This window comes from Cricetulus griseus, assembly GCF_003668045.3.
Source record: "Cricetulus griseus strain 17A/GY chromosome 1 unlocalized genomic scaffold, alternate assembly CriGri-PICRH-1.0 chr1_1, whole genome shotgun sequence".
NCBI lineage: Eukaryota > Metazoa > Chordata > Mammalia > Rodentia > Cricetidae > Cricetulus > Cricetulus griseus.
This window is the reverse complement of record NW_023276807.1, coordinates 42,321,809-42,337,258: the sequence shown is the minus strand read 5'-3', so window position 1 is coordinate 42,337,258 and position 15,450 is coordinate 42,321,809.

Below are 15,450 nucleotides of genomic sequence, written 5' to 3'. Positions count from 1 at the left end.
TGTCGGTGGATCACATCTTGCCACTGGAGGAGGCGAACCGGAAAAAGGGACCCTTCCTGTTTCTCCTTCGCTTAAATACACTTCCTGCCTGGATCAGCACTTCTCTACTACATTTCCCAGAATCCTCTTTGACTCCTAGTTCCGTCTAACTTGCTGTCTCATTGGCCAAACAGTATTTTATTTAACAATCAATAAGATAAACATACACAGCAGTACATTCCCATCAATCCAGTAGCTGATGGAAGCAGAAGCAGACACCCACAGCTAAACACTGAGATGAACTCTGGAATCCAGTTGCAAAGAAGGAGGAGTGATGAGCAAAGGGGTCAAGACTAGGCTGGAGAAAACCACAGAAACAGCTGACCTGAACGAGAGGGAGCTCATGAACCCCAGATTGATAGCTGGGAAACCAGCATAGGACTGTTCCAGACCCACTGAATGAGGATGTCAGTTTGGAGGTCTGATTAATCTATGGGGGTCTCTGGTAATAGATCAATATTTATCCCTAGTACACAAATGGACTTTGGGAGCCCATTCTACATAGAGGGATATACTCTCTCAGCCTAGACACACTGGGGAGGGTCTAGGTCCTACTCCAAATGATGTGAAAGACTTTGAAGATTCCCCCATGGAAGGCCTCACCCTCCCTGGACTGCAGAAAGGGGATGGATAAGGGGTTGGTTGGGGGGGGGGGCAGGAGAGGAGAGGAGAGGAGAGACTTGTAAAAAAAAGCTTGTTTCTAATTTAAATAAATAAAATTTACTAAAAAAAGAAGGAAGGAAAAAAGAAAGAAAAATGACTAGGCACATACCCCTATGTCAATGCTGAATGTAGCAATCCAGTAGGAGGAAAAGAGTCCTAAGAACAGGCAATAGAGTCAGAGTCAGCCCCAGTTCCCAGTGTTGGTAGTTACACAGAATGCCAAGCTACACAACCACAGCATATATGCAGAAGACCTAGGTCAGATCCCTGATTGTGGCTTTAGTCCCTGTGAGTCCCTATAAGCCCTGCTAGTTGATGTCTGAGGACTGTGTTCCTATGATGACTTCCACCCTTTTGGCTACTGCAATTCTTCCTCCCCCTCTTTTGGGGGGTTCCACAAGCTCCACCTAATGTTTGGCTGTGGGTCTCTGAATCTGTTCTCATCAGTTTCCCTATGAATGAAGCCTGGATAGATGTTCTAAAGAGTTGAAGAGACCACAGATGCTAGAAGGATAATTTCCGCATGAAAAGGTTAACCACAGTCACAAAACCAGAAGTAATAAGTAATCTTAGGCCATCAAATCAATAAAGAATCCCACAACAGAAGAACAAAATAACAGGAATCAACAAATGCTGCTCACTTATGATTTCCAAATCAATGCTCTTAATTCCCCAATAAAAGGACACAGGCTAAAAGATTGGATACACAAACAGGTTCCATCCTTTAGCTGCATCCAAGAAGCACACATTAACATTAAAGATAGATATAGCTTCATGACAAGTATATAGAAAACAAATGGACCCAAGAAAGAAGCTGGTGTAACCACTTTAATATCTGACAAAATAGATTCAAACTACAACTAATCAGAAGAGATAGGGAAGAACACTACATACTCATCAAAGGAAAACTCCACAAGAGGACATTTCTTAATAATGTCCATGCACCAAACACAAATGCATCTAAGTTCATAAAAGATACAATACTACTTCTAAAATCAAATATTGACCCTCACATGCTGAAAGTGTGTGACTTCAATACTCCACTGTCACCAGTAGATTGGGCCTTCAAACAAAAAGTAAGCAGAGAAAGGCTGGAGTTAAATGACATATAAACCAACTTAAAATTTTACCCAAGATCAAAAGAATATACACAGCTTATAGAACTTTCTTTAAAAAATGACCTCATTCTTGGACACAAAGCATGTCTCAGTGGATACAAGGAAACTGAAATCACATCCTGATTTCTGTATAGCGACCATGGATTAAAGCTGGATGTCAACAACAACAGAAACAGAAAGTCTATATAATCATTGAAGCTGAATAACTCACTACTGAATAAAAATGAATTAAGAGAGAAATTAATGACGAAATTGCAAATTTTTTAGAATGGAAAACACAAAAATGCAATATAGTGAAAGCCAGGTGACACAATGAAAGCAGTTATGAGTCAAATTCATAGCACTAAGTGCCTTCATAAAAAAGAAGAGATGTCATATCTGAAAGCATACCTGAAAGCTCTAAAACAAAAAGAAAAATAACATCTAAAAGGAGGAAACAGCAAGAAATAATCAAACTCACAGCTGAAATAAAAAAGAAAACAAAAACAATACAAACAATCAATGACACAAAGACTTAGGGTTTTTAGAAAATCAATAAGATTGACAAACTGTTAGCCAAACTAACTAAAAGGCAGAAGGAAGAGATCCAATCTAACAAGGTTAAAGAAAAAGGGGCACATAACAAGGAAATGCAGAGTCATAGGGGCATACTTTAAATACTATACTCCACAAAGTTGGAAATCTAAAAGAAATTAATAAATGTCTTGCAATATATCACCTATTAAAGTTAAATTAAGATCAGATAAGCAACATAAACAGACTCTCTAGTGAAATAAAAGCAGCAATTAAGAATTTCCCAGCCAAAAAGGCAAGCCCGGGCCATAGAAACTTAGTACAGAATTTTGTCAAAACTCCAAAGAAAAAGTAACACCACTGCTCCTCAAATTATTCCACAAAATAGAAACAGAAGGAACATTGCTCAATTCTTTTTATGAGGCCACAGTTATTCTGATACTTACTGCAAATAAAGACCCAACATGCAAAGAGAATTACAGACAACTGAAATAGACCAAGAGGATACAAATAGGAAGGGAAGATGTCAAAGTATCTTTATTTGCAGATAATATGATTGTATACATAAGTGATCCTAAAAATGGCACCACAAATCTCCTACAGCTGATAAACACCTTCAGTGAAGTAGTAGGATATAAAATTAACAGAAATCAGTAGCCTTCCTATATACAAATGGCAAACAGTCTGAGAAAGAAATCAGGGAAACAATTGGCCTGAAAAAGAGTAAAATATCTTGGCATAACTAACCCAGAAAGTGAAAGACATGTAATAAAAACTTTAAGACTTCGAAGAAAGGAACTGACGGCCATTCTACTAAAATCCTTCCTCAGATTCAATGCAGTATTTATCAAAATTACAACACAATTTTTTGCAGAACTTTAATGGATAATTTTAAGTTTCTTGTGATAATACACACACACACACAAAAAAAAAAACACAATCTAAAGCAGTCCTGAATAATAAATGAACCACTGGAAGAATCACTATTCTTGACATCAGATTGTACTACAGAGTTACAGTAATGAAAACAGTATGGTATTGCCACAAAACAGACACATTGAATAATGGAGTCAAATTGAAGATCCAGAGATAAATTCACACATGTTTGTACACCTGATTTTTTTTATAAAGATGCCAAAAACACACAATGGAAGAAAGACAACATCTTCAACAAATTGTATTGACCAAAATGGATGACTGCATCTAGAAGAATACTATTTGATCCATACTTATTACCCTGCACAAAACTCTACTCCAAATGGATTGAAGGGGATAGAAGAGAAAGTGGAAAGAGTCTTGAATCACAGACACAGGGAAAGGCTTTGTGAACAGAACACTGATAACACAGGAACCAAGGAGAACAATTAATAAATGAGACCTGATGAATATTTAAAACAAAATACTAATAACATCTGTGAACTAAACTATGCATAGAAAGTAAAATGTTACTGTAAAGATACCTCAGAGGGTAAAGACCTTTACACAGAACCTGGCCTGATCCCTGGAAAACATATAGTAGGAAAAAAGTCAGACTTCTATAAGTTGTCCTCTGCCACCAACATGTGTGCAATGACATACGTGTTTCCACTACCCGAACACATACTAAGTCAATATATATAAAAATAAGCAAACGTGAAAGTTGTGGAAAAGTAATTTTAAATGATGGGAAATAAAAAGTGGAAAGATTTTTAGACTTTTTGTAGAAAGTGCTCATTAAACTAAAAAAAATTAGTTACAGATATACATTGCATAGTTTACAACTGCTTTAAAGAAAATGAGCCTAAAAAATGAATCTGTTATGATTCCACAAGTGTTACTTCAGCAAAAAAGGCATTCTGTTTGTCAACATAAATATGCTTACTTGTGTATTTTAAATTTCAGGAAAAGTGAAACTAGAAGAAATATAATGTAAATATTGGTTCAATTTCAGGATAGATTAATAGCTAACTCATTAAGATTTTCTGACTAAATCAAGTCCTCTGTGACATTCACAGAGGACTTTTGTGTGTGTGTGTGTGTGTGTGTGTGTGTGTGTGTGTGTGTACACTAGCATACACGTGCACACACACACACATGCTCATGTGTATAGCCTATTACATCCTAGTCACTTGACCATTTCAATTCAATCTAAAGAAATGTTTCTTCACTCATGACCATGGATTTTTCAATAGTCCTTGCATGAAACTAGGCTGTCAATACCAAGTGCATTAGGTTTTTGGGTATCTTTGATGTTTCCATGACATGTATGTACAATATTTGGATAGTTTTGGTTGGATGGTTTTATGAATGTCAATTTGCAGTGATCAGTGTAGTGTACAGTGTAACTTTTGGCTCCCATCAGGCTCATGGACCAAGGGTGAGACAGATGCTACATTTTTGAAAAGAGCTTAGTTAGTCAGTGCTGTATCATTTAGCCTTTTGGTATGTCTTCAAAAGGCTAATTGTTTATTGCTATCCAAAAAACAAAAACAAAAACAAATAAAAAAACTGTATGTAACTTGACAACTTTGTCTAAAAATTTGGTTAAGAAAAAATGAGACAGAAAACAATATTATAGGAGACACAGACAAAAGAACAATTCATAACTTGCTACCTATTTTATCCCACCTATCTGATAAAGAGAAGTTCATGATTAATTTTACTAAAAGAAATTAATAGAGAAGGAAAGATTGTTCAGTGGTTAAGTGATCTTGCTGCTTTTGCAATGGACCAGATTTTGGTTCCCATCATTCATACCAAGTGGCTCAACTTGTGACTGTAGCTCCATGGGACACAACATCCCCTTCTGATCTCCTTAGGCACATAAATACACATACACACACACACACACACACACACACACACACACACACACACACACACACACACAGCATGTGCATGCATGCGCACACACACATGCACACATTTGTGTACACAGAATAGTATCTTAAGACTCTTGATAATTTTCAGATACTTGTGGATGGCATCTTTACTGTGAAATACAAACTATTTTTTGTGTGAATATAAGTGTGAATATAAGCCAAATATACTAAATGGAAAATGGGTATTCAAGCATATTTTTCTTAAAGGAAATTATCCAATGGGCAAAGAAGTGTAACTAAATATGACATTTGCAAAATCATTTATTTTGTTTCAGAGACTGTGAAAATTAAAAATCGTCTCCTCTTTTTTACTAGTGTGAAGTGGAGCGTGAAAATTCTCTCATTCAGCTTTTAATCCATCATTTATTTGGTCACCATGTTTGGAAATTGAGCATGACTCATTCACATATTTTTGAAATCATTAGTCCAGCATGGGCTCTATATTGCAAATACATGAAATTTCCTCATACGTTCCTTACAAATGGGGAAGCCATAATTTTGAGCTCCTTTTATGGGCTACATTTGGCCACAAGGATCAAAATGATGCCGTGTATCAAGCACTCAAACTCTGTGTTCTCCAATGGCAACCATTTATTTCCCATACATTTGCAGAAAAGAGACAGAAGGGAAGTCTTCATCTTAATTGACCAAGATCACATATGCAAACGGCCAAGGGTTGGCTGACTGGATATGGCTGTGCTCCATGATTTTGCTCTTGGCAGCAATGGACTGGCTGTGGCAGAAGTGTGTGGTGGCAAGAAGGAATAATGTATGGCTCTTATGGCTAGCACACTGTCAGCCTCATCTTCACCCATTGGCCAAAACAAGTCATCATATCACTGAGATCCAGGTCATTTATTGTGAAATGAATTTCATTTGTATGTTAAAAAGAGGTATGTAGAGAAGCCGAATTTCATGGAGCAATTTCTGCAGTCTATTCAATGCAACAGGAAAGCCTCGTGACATTTGTTAAGGAGGCTATACCAACTATGACTACTCCACTGCTTTTAATACACTATACTTTACAAGCAACTCTAACTTTACCGCCACCATTCAAGGGCTTTTGTGGGTCTTTGTTTGATTTTCATGGCTCCGTTGAAAACATACACCGATAACTGGATTTGTCATAGGTTACCCCATAAATTTAAGCAAGAACAAGGACATGCTGTTGAATAGTATATGTGCCACTAGTATCTGTGCCATTGGATAGGGGATCATCTCAAACCTTGGCAGGAAATTCAGTGTACATGCTGTTAGATAAAACTTCAATATGTGTACTGTTGGATAGTACTCCAGTGTACATGCTAATGGGGACACTACTTGTACATTGCATTTGGACACCATTCTAGCGATGTGTGTATTATGTCCCTATGGCTATAATAATCCTATCAGTGTAGTACAACAAACCCCTCTTTCTCCTAGAACTAACTATATAGTAGGGGGAAAATTCATCAAGAAACATTTTCCTTGTCGCCATTCTTTCCCTTCCCCACCTTTTCTTGGAAGCATCATAAATAAAAATAAATCAAGATTTTGAGATTATATGGCAAGTTGATGAGGTTTTTTTTTTTTTCTTCTTAATGTGTTTATGGAGTAGAAAAGGCTAGGAAGTGTGGTAAAGGAAAGAGGCTCTGAAATCATACTTCATTTTTGTTTGCATTTTATTTCATTTCTCATAGTTAGCAAACACCCATTCCGTTTGAGGGTGCTTCCTCTGATCCTACTGTACACGCTCCTAGAATAAACAGCTGTTAGGAATTTAACTGAATGACCTCTGAGGACAGTCTAGATCTTCATTATCTCAGCTCTGAACTCCAGATGATATCATAAACTTTTGTGACATCCAATGAAATATATTCTCTGCTTTACTGAATGCTAAACAAAACTGTACATAACAGCAGACAAAATAAGCATTTAGATGTTGATTACTATATTTTAGGTGTTGAAAAAAATTTTCAACTATGACAGTTTTTAATAGATTAAAAAAATGTCTGTGACAACTAAACAGTTTTATATTTAATTAGTTTTCAAGTAGTGGGAAAGAGTGCTAAGATGTTTCTTTTTTAATATAAATGAAGTAATAGTATGGCCCAGTTAGCAGCATTGCTCCCAATTAGTTGCATTTTTAAATTTTTACCTTATAATTTTAACTTGCAGTGTAGAAACAGAGAGAAGAAAAATGTCTCATAAAAATTCCACAGACAGAGCTGGAGAGATGGCTCAGGTTTTAGGAGCACTGGTTGGTTTTCCAGTTTGATTCTCTGCACCAATATGGTGACTCACAACCACCTGCAACTCTAGTCCTAGGGGCATTTGCATCCCTCTTCTGGAGTCTGCAGGCACTCGTGCGAATAATGCATAGACATTATGTTCAACACCCATACACATAAAAATATAGATTAAATTAAAAACCTCACAAACATGCCAGCATTTGAAATACACTTATGCATTGCTTATCCACTCAAAAAGCAGCATCTCTTGCTTAAATTCAGGGTTGTCCTGTGATGAATAATCAAAATTTGAATGGTCTCTTGCAATTGGTGGAGCGTTCTAATGTCATTTATCTGTAGTTTATGGAGGTGATTGTTCAGTCACTTAGCAGATGTGATAAAGAGATCAACCCCTGTCTTTGGTTCTTAAACTTCACTAGTCTAAAACAATAATCTTCAAATCCCATAATCTAATGTAGCATCTTTACTTTTTCTGGTGTACTCTGAACATCTATAAATTCCAGCTCAGCTATTATTAGCACAGGATTTACTTCAGCTGGTGAGTAGTTCACCTGTTCCATAATCGCAGCTAATGCCATTGAACGTAGAGCACTCTCAAGTTGGTTGGCTTTTCACTTGTCACCCCTGCACCCCTGCACCCCTGCACCCCTGTACCCTTTCCCTCTCCAGATTTACTATATGCTCAATGGCATTTGGTGATAGGGTTTGAAGAAATGATTCATCATTAGTGTTATCTGTTGCATTTTCTAGTTTGAACTGAATTGTTTTATTATTATTTTTTTTAATTTGGTACACAGGACTTGGCAGTGCTTAAGTTGCATCTTCTAAGTCAGCATCCTGTAACAACTAATGCCAGTGTGGTTGCAAAAATATGGAAGAGTTGTATGGAGGAGGAGTCTACAAAACTAGATTATCCTTCCCCAGACTTCTTGTCCTGCTCCCCCTTCCCACCCAGGGAAGTCTCTAAATCTCTGTCCTTGAAATAAATGTATGCTTCTCCACTCTGAAGGCTAAAGGCTTCCAGCTGGTCCTGAAACAACAGTATTTCATTTGCTGGAGTTTGAATGCTCCCCTCCTTTTTCTTAATAGCTCTGTGAAACTGGAGAATAATTACCTTTTCAGTTAACGTTAAACGGATGGCATTGTTAAACAAGAATCTGGAAGCTGAGTTTGTCACGCTGCAGTGCATTGAGGAGTGGTTTGGCCACTTTGCAACTCACCTTTGAAACATCAGACTTCCTTCCTCCTCATGCCAAATACAGCATTAAGAACCCAAGCAGAGAGGGAGGTGAGGCTGGATCTCTTGTCTGTGGGGTAGAGGTTCACCAACTCCAAAAGCCTGACTTTCCTATCACTTTTATACCCACAGACTAAATGGCTCAAAGTCCCAGCTGATAGGTAGCTATAAATAGGCTCATGTTAATAACATTTAATGCTTTAACTTCTTTTCCTCTGATTTGTTTAAAACTTGGGACCAATTCAGGTTTTTTCCACACCTTTAGAAATGACTTAAGCCAGAAAGGTAACATTTTCCAGCAGGAAACCAAGCATCTATGTCTGCTATACTGATAATGAAGTGAGCTGCAGCACAGTCAATCCTTTCAGAGATCCAGACATGTTGATACTTTGGTGTGCCTCCAAAACACACATTCTTATGAACAAGTCTATTGGGTACTAAGGGCAGCTTAGTAAAATGGAGCAAGAGGCACTATGGAAATTCTATTGTTCATTCTGTTTAACACATACTGGAAATTCACATAAACAGATGCACAGATAGATGGTATTTAGTGTGTAATAAAGTGAGACAGTTTCTTCTTTAAGGGGATAACAGAATGTGAGGCAGGGTGGATGCTGCACCAGAAAGGGAGGTCAGCAAAGGGTATGATGGGGACCAAAATATGGATTTCTACCAAAATGGGCACACATGAGATGAGCCACCTTGTGGGGAGCCACAGCCCCAAGATGGTGCCTGGCTGGATGCCAGGGAGACCAAGCTTAGCTGTAAACAAGCCTTATTTGGAAGCTTGTAGATCTGGTGTGCCTCCTCCAGCTGTGACCTATCCGGAATCACCAGCTAATTGGGTAATGAGCTTGCTTTTAAGGGCTTGCCAGGGGGCTGGGAGAGATAGAAGAGGCAGATTAGAAGAAGCAGAGAGAAGAATCAGAGAGAGAAGCTGAGGTAGAGGTAGAAGGAGAAGCTAATGTACAAGGTTCCTGAATAAATTGCTTGAAGAAGAGTCGTGGTCGTGTCCTTCTTGCTGGTCGAGATAGACAGGTCAAGTGGTGGCCCGTACGGGGAACCTCCCGTGGGTGAACGGCTCAGAACTTCCTGCAGACAGGGCAGTCGACTGGTAAGTCCCAGGTAAGTTGGGACCAAGTAAGGACCTCGGTAAAGAGGCAATAAGGTCTCCGGTAAGGAGTGATAAGGTCTCAGGTAAGGAGCGATAAAGTTCCAGGAATGGACAAAGTAGAGGTAACCAAAAGTGAAAGTATGGGAACTACAACATCGCAACCAATTTTTATTGCTCTTCAAGAGCTGTTACGGTCTAAGGGATTGAAATTAAAGAAAAGTACTTTAGAGAGATTTATCCAACAGGTTGATGTGGTAGCCCCCTGGTTTGCTGATTCCAGTAATTTAACCACCAGTTGCTGGGACAAGCTTGGAAAAGATCTAGATTTTGCCTGGGCACAGGGAACGCTGAAGCCAGGGACCAGGCCTATTTGGAAAATGGTTCGCAGCTGTCTAGAGGATCAAAGATGCCGCAAAGCTGTAGAAGAGGGGCAGGAGATGTTAGAACAGCTGAAGGAAATAAACAGATGCAAGTCTTGGGGTCTGTGCATCGTGGTTTACCGTTGCTGTCAGCCCTACCCAATCATGAAGAACCTGATTTGTGGTGTGTGCAGGATAGTGTTAGGTTTGCTTTTACTTTAACTTCCATTCTCTATACCAGTATATGAGTGGGTGGTTTTACTCCAGGGTATGGCCAATAGCCCCACTATATGTCAGCTTCTTGTGTGTCATGCTATTGCTCCTATTAGAGAGAAATACCCTGCTGTGAGATGTATCCACTATATGGATGACATTCTCTTAACTAGTAAGGAGTTGAAATTGCTGCACTTAGCATATGGAGATTGCATTGGATATCCAATCTACCCTTAATGCTCAATTGAAAGGTGGCATTATGGTTTTGAATCAACGCATTGATCTTGTACAGGAACAATTGGATACTTTATGGCAACTGGCACAGTTGGGATGTGAATGGAGAATGCCTGGTTTGTGTGTAACAGCTGTTTCCTATCAGAATTATTCCTTAGCAGCAGACATGTCTAAACAACCTTCATAGTATCTTCTAGGCAACTGGTCTGGGGATTTTGACAAGCTGATGCAGGAGCTGAGACTCTCCATAGTGCACGTGAATTCCACCCGGGTCGACATCTCGGTTGTGGAAGGACTGTCTGCATGGATCACTCAAGCCATGAATCATCTGAAAGAGTGGGCAGGAATGGGTGCCCTGGGAGGAATGCTTATCCTAGTTAGTTTCATAGCCTTATGGTGTATCTGCAGGATGAGGGTCACAAAGCAGAGAGGTAATGCCATGATTGCACAAGCCTTCGCGGCCCTGGAGGCAGGGCAGTCACCTCAGGCTTGGCTAACAGTACTAAAGAGCTAAGCAGTCATCCCACTCAGGCTGCAAGACGAAGTACTGCACTTGAAGTCAGCATTCCGAGGCTTCATGGAGGGCATGTCTGATTGCATATGGGTTGGTATCGTACTCCCATCTCTGAGAAAAGATACCGGACAGGTGTGGCACCAGCTCGGCTGATAACTGGGCGTGGTGGAGTCATTACAAAGTCCCTTGATTTCAGGGATCAGACCTCTACCCTTGCCTGTTGTGTTATTTTCAAAATAAAAAGGGGGGAATTGTGGGGAGCCACAGCCCCAAGATGGCGCCTGGCTGGATGCCAGGGAGACCGAGCTTAGCTGTAAACAAGCCTTATTTGGAAGCGCTTGGTGGATCTGGTGTGCCTCCTCCAGCTGTGACCTATCCGGGATCACCAGGTGGCGTGAGCTAATTGGGTAATAAGCTTGCTTTTAAGGGCTTGCCAGGGGACTGGGAGAGATAGAAGAGGCAGATTAGAAGAATCTGAGAGAAGAATCCGAGAGAAGAATCCGAGAGAAGAATCCGAGAGAAGAATCCGAGATAAGAATCATCTGAGAGAGAAGCTGAGGAGAAGCTGAGGTAGAGGTAGAAGGAGAAGCTAATGTACAAGGTTTCTGAATAAATTGCTTGAAGAAGAGTCGTGGTCTTGTCCTTCTTGCTGGTCGAGATAGGCTCGACGAGCCACCTAATGTCAGAGAGATTGATTCTAATTCCTAAATCTAGCATCATGAAGTGAGATTAAGGTTGCAGATTTGGGAGTTCAGAGCTGGGAAGATAAGAATGACAGATGAGAGGCTTAGAAATGGAGCAATTTAGAAACAAGCAATGGCAGAAATGACAGATGCCCAAGGATCTGGGACAAAGACCAAATGGTGCTCTCACAGAAGTGGGTTTGAGGTAGGCATCGACTGTTTCCTTTATAGGTGGAAGGATCCCATGTAGAAGATGCTATGTGGACACACTGTTTCCTTTATGGGTGGAAGGATCCCACATAGATGCTATGTAGACACTCATAGGCCACTCATGGCTTTATTGGCACAATGGCTGTGTGTGTGTGTGTGTGTGTGAGAGAGAGAGAGAGACAGAGAGAGAGAGACAGAGACAGAGAGAGAGAGAGAGAGAGAGAGAGATCTGATTTTATTATTACTGCATTTGCATGTGGAATTATGTCATACGAAGTCTGGAAGCTGCTAACAAATGAATATGTCATACAGAACATGAAATTACTCTGATCCCTGAATTATTCAAATACGTTTGCTTAGTTTTACCTTCAACTGGATAAACCCAGTGTCTGCAGGTATTGGTCCTCATGTACACAAGGGAGGCAAAGGAATAATTGGTACATGTTGGCCTTGGTGATGGTATATTTTGAAAAGTTTATTGTGGTGTATTTTGTGCAACATTGAAGTTGAACTAGTGTGGGCACACAATACAATGATTTCGGATCATTTTGCAGTGTGGTGTGGCATCATTATTACTCAGGTTTGGGACATTTTTCATGTTGCATCCAAGATCCCCAGAGCCTAATTACAATCCAACTGTATCTCCACCCCAAGCTCCAAGAAACCACTAATATAATATCTGTCTTTATAAATTTTCCATTTCTTGGCATTTTATGTGTGTAGGATCTATAAACTATCACCTCTTTATTTATGGCTTTATTTGGTAAACAAAATACCACTGAGTTTTTTTTCATGTTTTAGCATGTATGAGCACTTCATTTATCTTTGGTACCTGATACTATTCCATATGACTGACATAGCCCATTTTGCTGCTAACTAGACATTTGCATTGCTTCTAGATTTGGGTTATTATGACCATTTATGTGCAAATATTTGTGTGGATGTTTCACTTTTTATGAGTAAGTTCCTAGGAAGAGAATTGCTGGATGATACAGTATAGTTATGGTAACTATATGAAAATTTTGTAATTTTCATATTTTTCCCTCTGAAGTGGCTGCAGTGATTCTGCTATCTCAGTAATGATGAAACAATATTGGATTCTATGTCCACTTCATTTGAGGCATGATTAACTAAATGTTATGCCCTTGGGCGTGTGTACACATGCGCACATGCACACACACACACACACACACACACACACACACACACACACACACTTAACATTTATTTCTCAGAAAAATTCTCAGTGGCTAATGCCATTATAATTATTATTTATGACAAAAAATGTATCTTGGGAACCTTCATCAGGCTCATAATCTGAATTTCTCTAAAAATCAGTAGGCTGCTATTTAACAAGAGTATATGTAACGTGCTAAGGGGAAGACTCCATGTGACTTATAAGAGAACACGGACATGTCAGCATCTGCTGCTGTCAGGTAGGTGGACAGTGTGTGAATGACCATAAAAATCATACATAAAAAAATGCAATGAGATGAATGAATAGGTGTGCTTCATTCTTTGGTGGCCCATATATGTGAAAAAGAGATGCATTTTGGAACATCAAGGTTCAAACTGGTCCCTGAGAAGTCCTCGAAAGCCCCACTATTGGAAGCTCTGCAGAGAATGTAGAAGAACTACTAGAGGGCAGACATGCCTCTACTCGATGTTTTTGTTACTGGTGACTACTCAGAATAGTTGAGCCCCATATTTCTTGTTGTCCAAAGTAAACCTTTGCTTTTCTTTCTTTAGTCCTAAGTAATATTCATTTTAATCACATGCTAATAGCATAAGTATGTTTAATTCTATTTCTGTTTCCATAAAATGAATACTAGTATAATATTCATTTTATGGAGAAATTTTATCTTAGGGAATGTGCCAAACAAGTATTTCAACTTAACTGTTGGACTGAGGATCAGCTGATGAACTTAAGGCCTTAAAAAGAGCATTGAAAAGAAATAGAAATGTGTATCCCTTCTATAGCTGAATTACACCTAAAAAGAATGTTGACCAGCTCAACCGAATCTCTTGTTGACAATTTGAGTCTAGATACCAGGCACCCAGGGTCAAAGAAAGCAAGCTTCTAGGTTGTGTTCTCATGATTGGCTGTACTTTCTTATGCCACCTAACTCAGGACAGTTATTTTCTTGTTCGACTTCAGAGATCCCTTGGTTAGGTTAACTACGCACTGGTACATCTGGCCTTATATGGTATTCCTGGGAAATTGTCAAAGTTCAGGATCAGAGAGCAAACAAGGAACACAAGTTCTGTTTTCTGCTCAGTGAATTTTAAAAGAAAGCACCACTTCTCTCCAGCTGTGATTCAAGGCCACCATCGGACCTCTCTAGTGGAACTTCCATGGAGTGAGTGGCTTGTATTTCTTTTCTTTTTCCTTGAGCCAGTCTGACTCACTGTGTGAGATCAGCTGAAGCAGTGCTCCAAGCAAATTTATGAATGGTACTCACAATACCAGCCTTTGTCTCGCAGAAGAGGCATTTCTAGGAGCCAATATGTTTAGCCTGGAGATGAGCCCCAAACATTTTTACACTAGAACAGTTGAATCTGATTCCAAAATCTATTTGTTTTTACTGACTCTTTCCAATCTCAAGCAGGAGTGGGAGGATCCAGCTGGTGACTGTGAAGTGTGACAGTGTTTATCTGAATTAGATATTTAAAGAGGAAGTATCAGTTTGAGTGAAGAACTTTTCATCTGAAGTGTCCATAATTCCCCTCTCTGCGTGGGCTTCCCACTCTTCCTCTGAGAATGGAGTTGAGTGTTTTGTTGGTTTAGTAACCAAAACAAGCACAGGCCGTGGGTGTCTCCAGCAATATTTACTGCTTCATAGGAAATCTAAGGGTGTTTATATAACTAGAAAGAAAAGGAAATGAAGCCGTTTCATTTGCATACTTTTTAGAACAGTTGGTAATGGAACCCAAAGACACCTTGGCTTGTCCAGAGCTATGTAATTTAGATAAATGAAGACTGTAGATGTCCCTGGAACAATCACCATCAACAACACCATCAAACCACACTGCAGAAGAATAGGATGAGTGACAAGCAAGCCTGGCTTTTGTGGGTGTCCCATAACACCACTGACCTGCCATAATTTCATGCAATAATGAAGCTTTCCTGCTACAATCTCCAAATTTATATATTCCTCACCCTTGTCGTCCCTTAGAGAAGCGATCTGTAACAATTTACCCAGTTATAAATCAACACTCCTACTGTGATGAAACAAATGGGCTTTAATCATGGAATTTCTCTTGTATCCCTAATGAACATTGATTACCATCATAATTATAATGATTTTTATCTGTTATAATAACTTTAAAAATAAACACTGCTACACCTGCAAGCAGCCACAGCAAATCTGAAATCCATCCAGTCCCTAAAGTTCCCTTCCTTAACCTTCTGATTTCTCAACTGCCATTTGTTTTGAAAGGGATTTTAAGTGAACATTAAA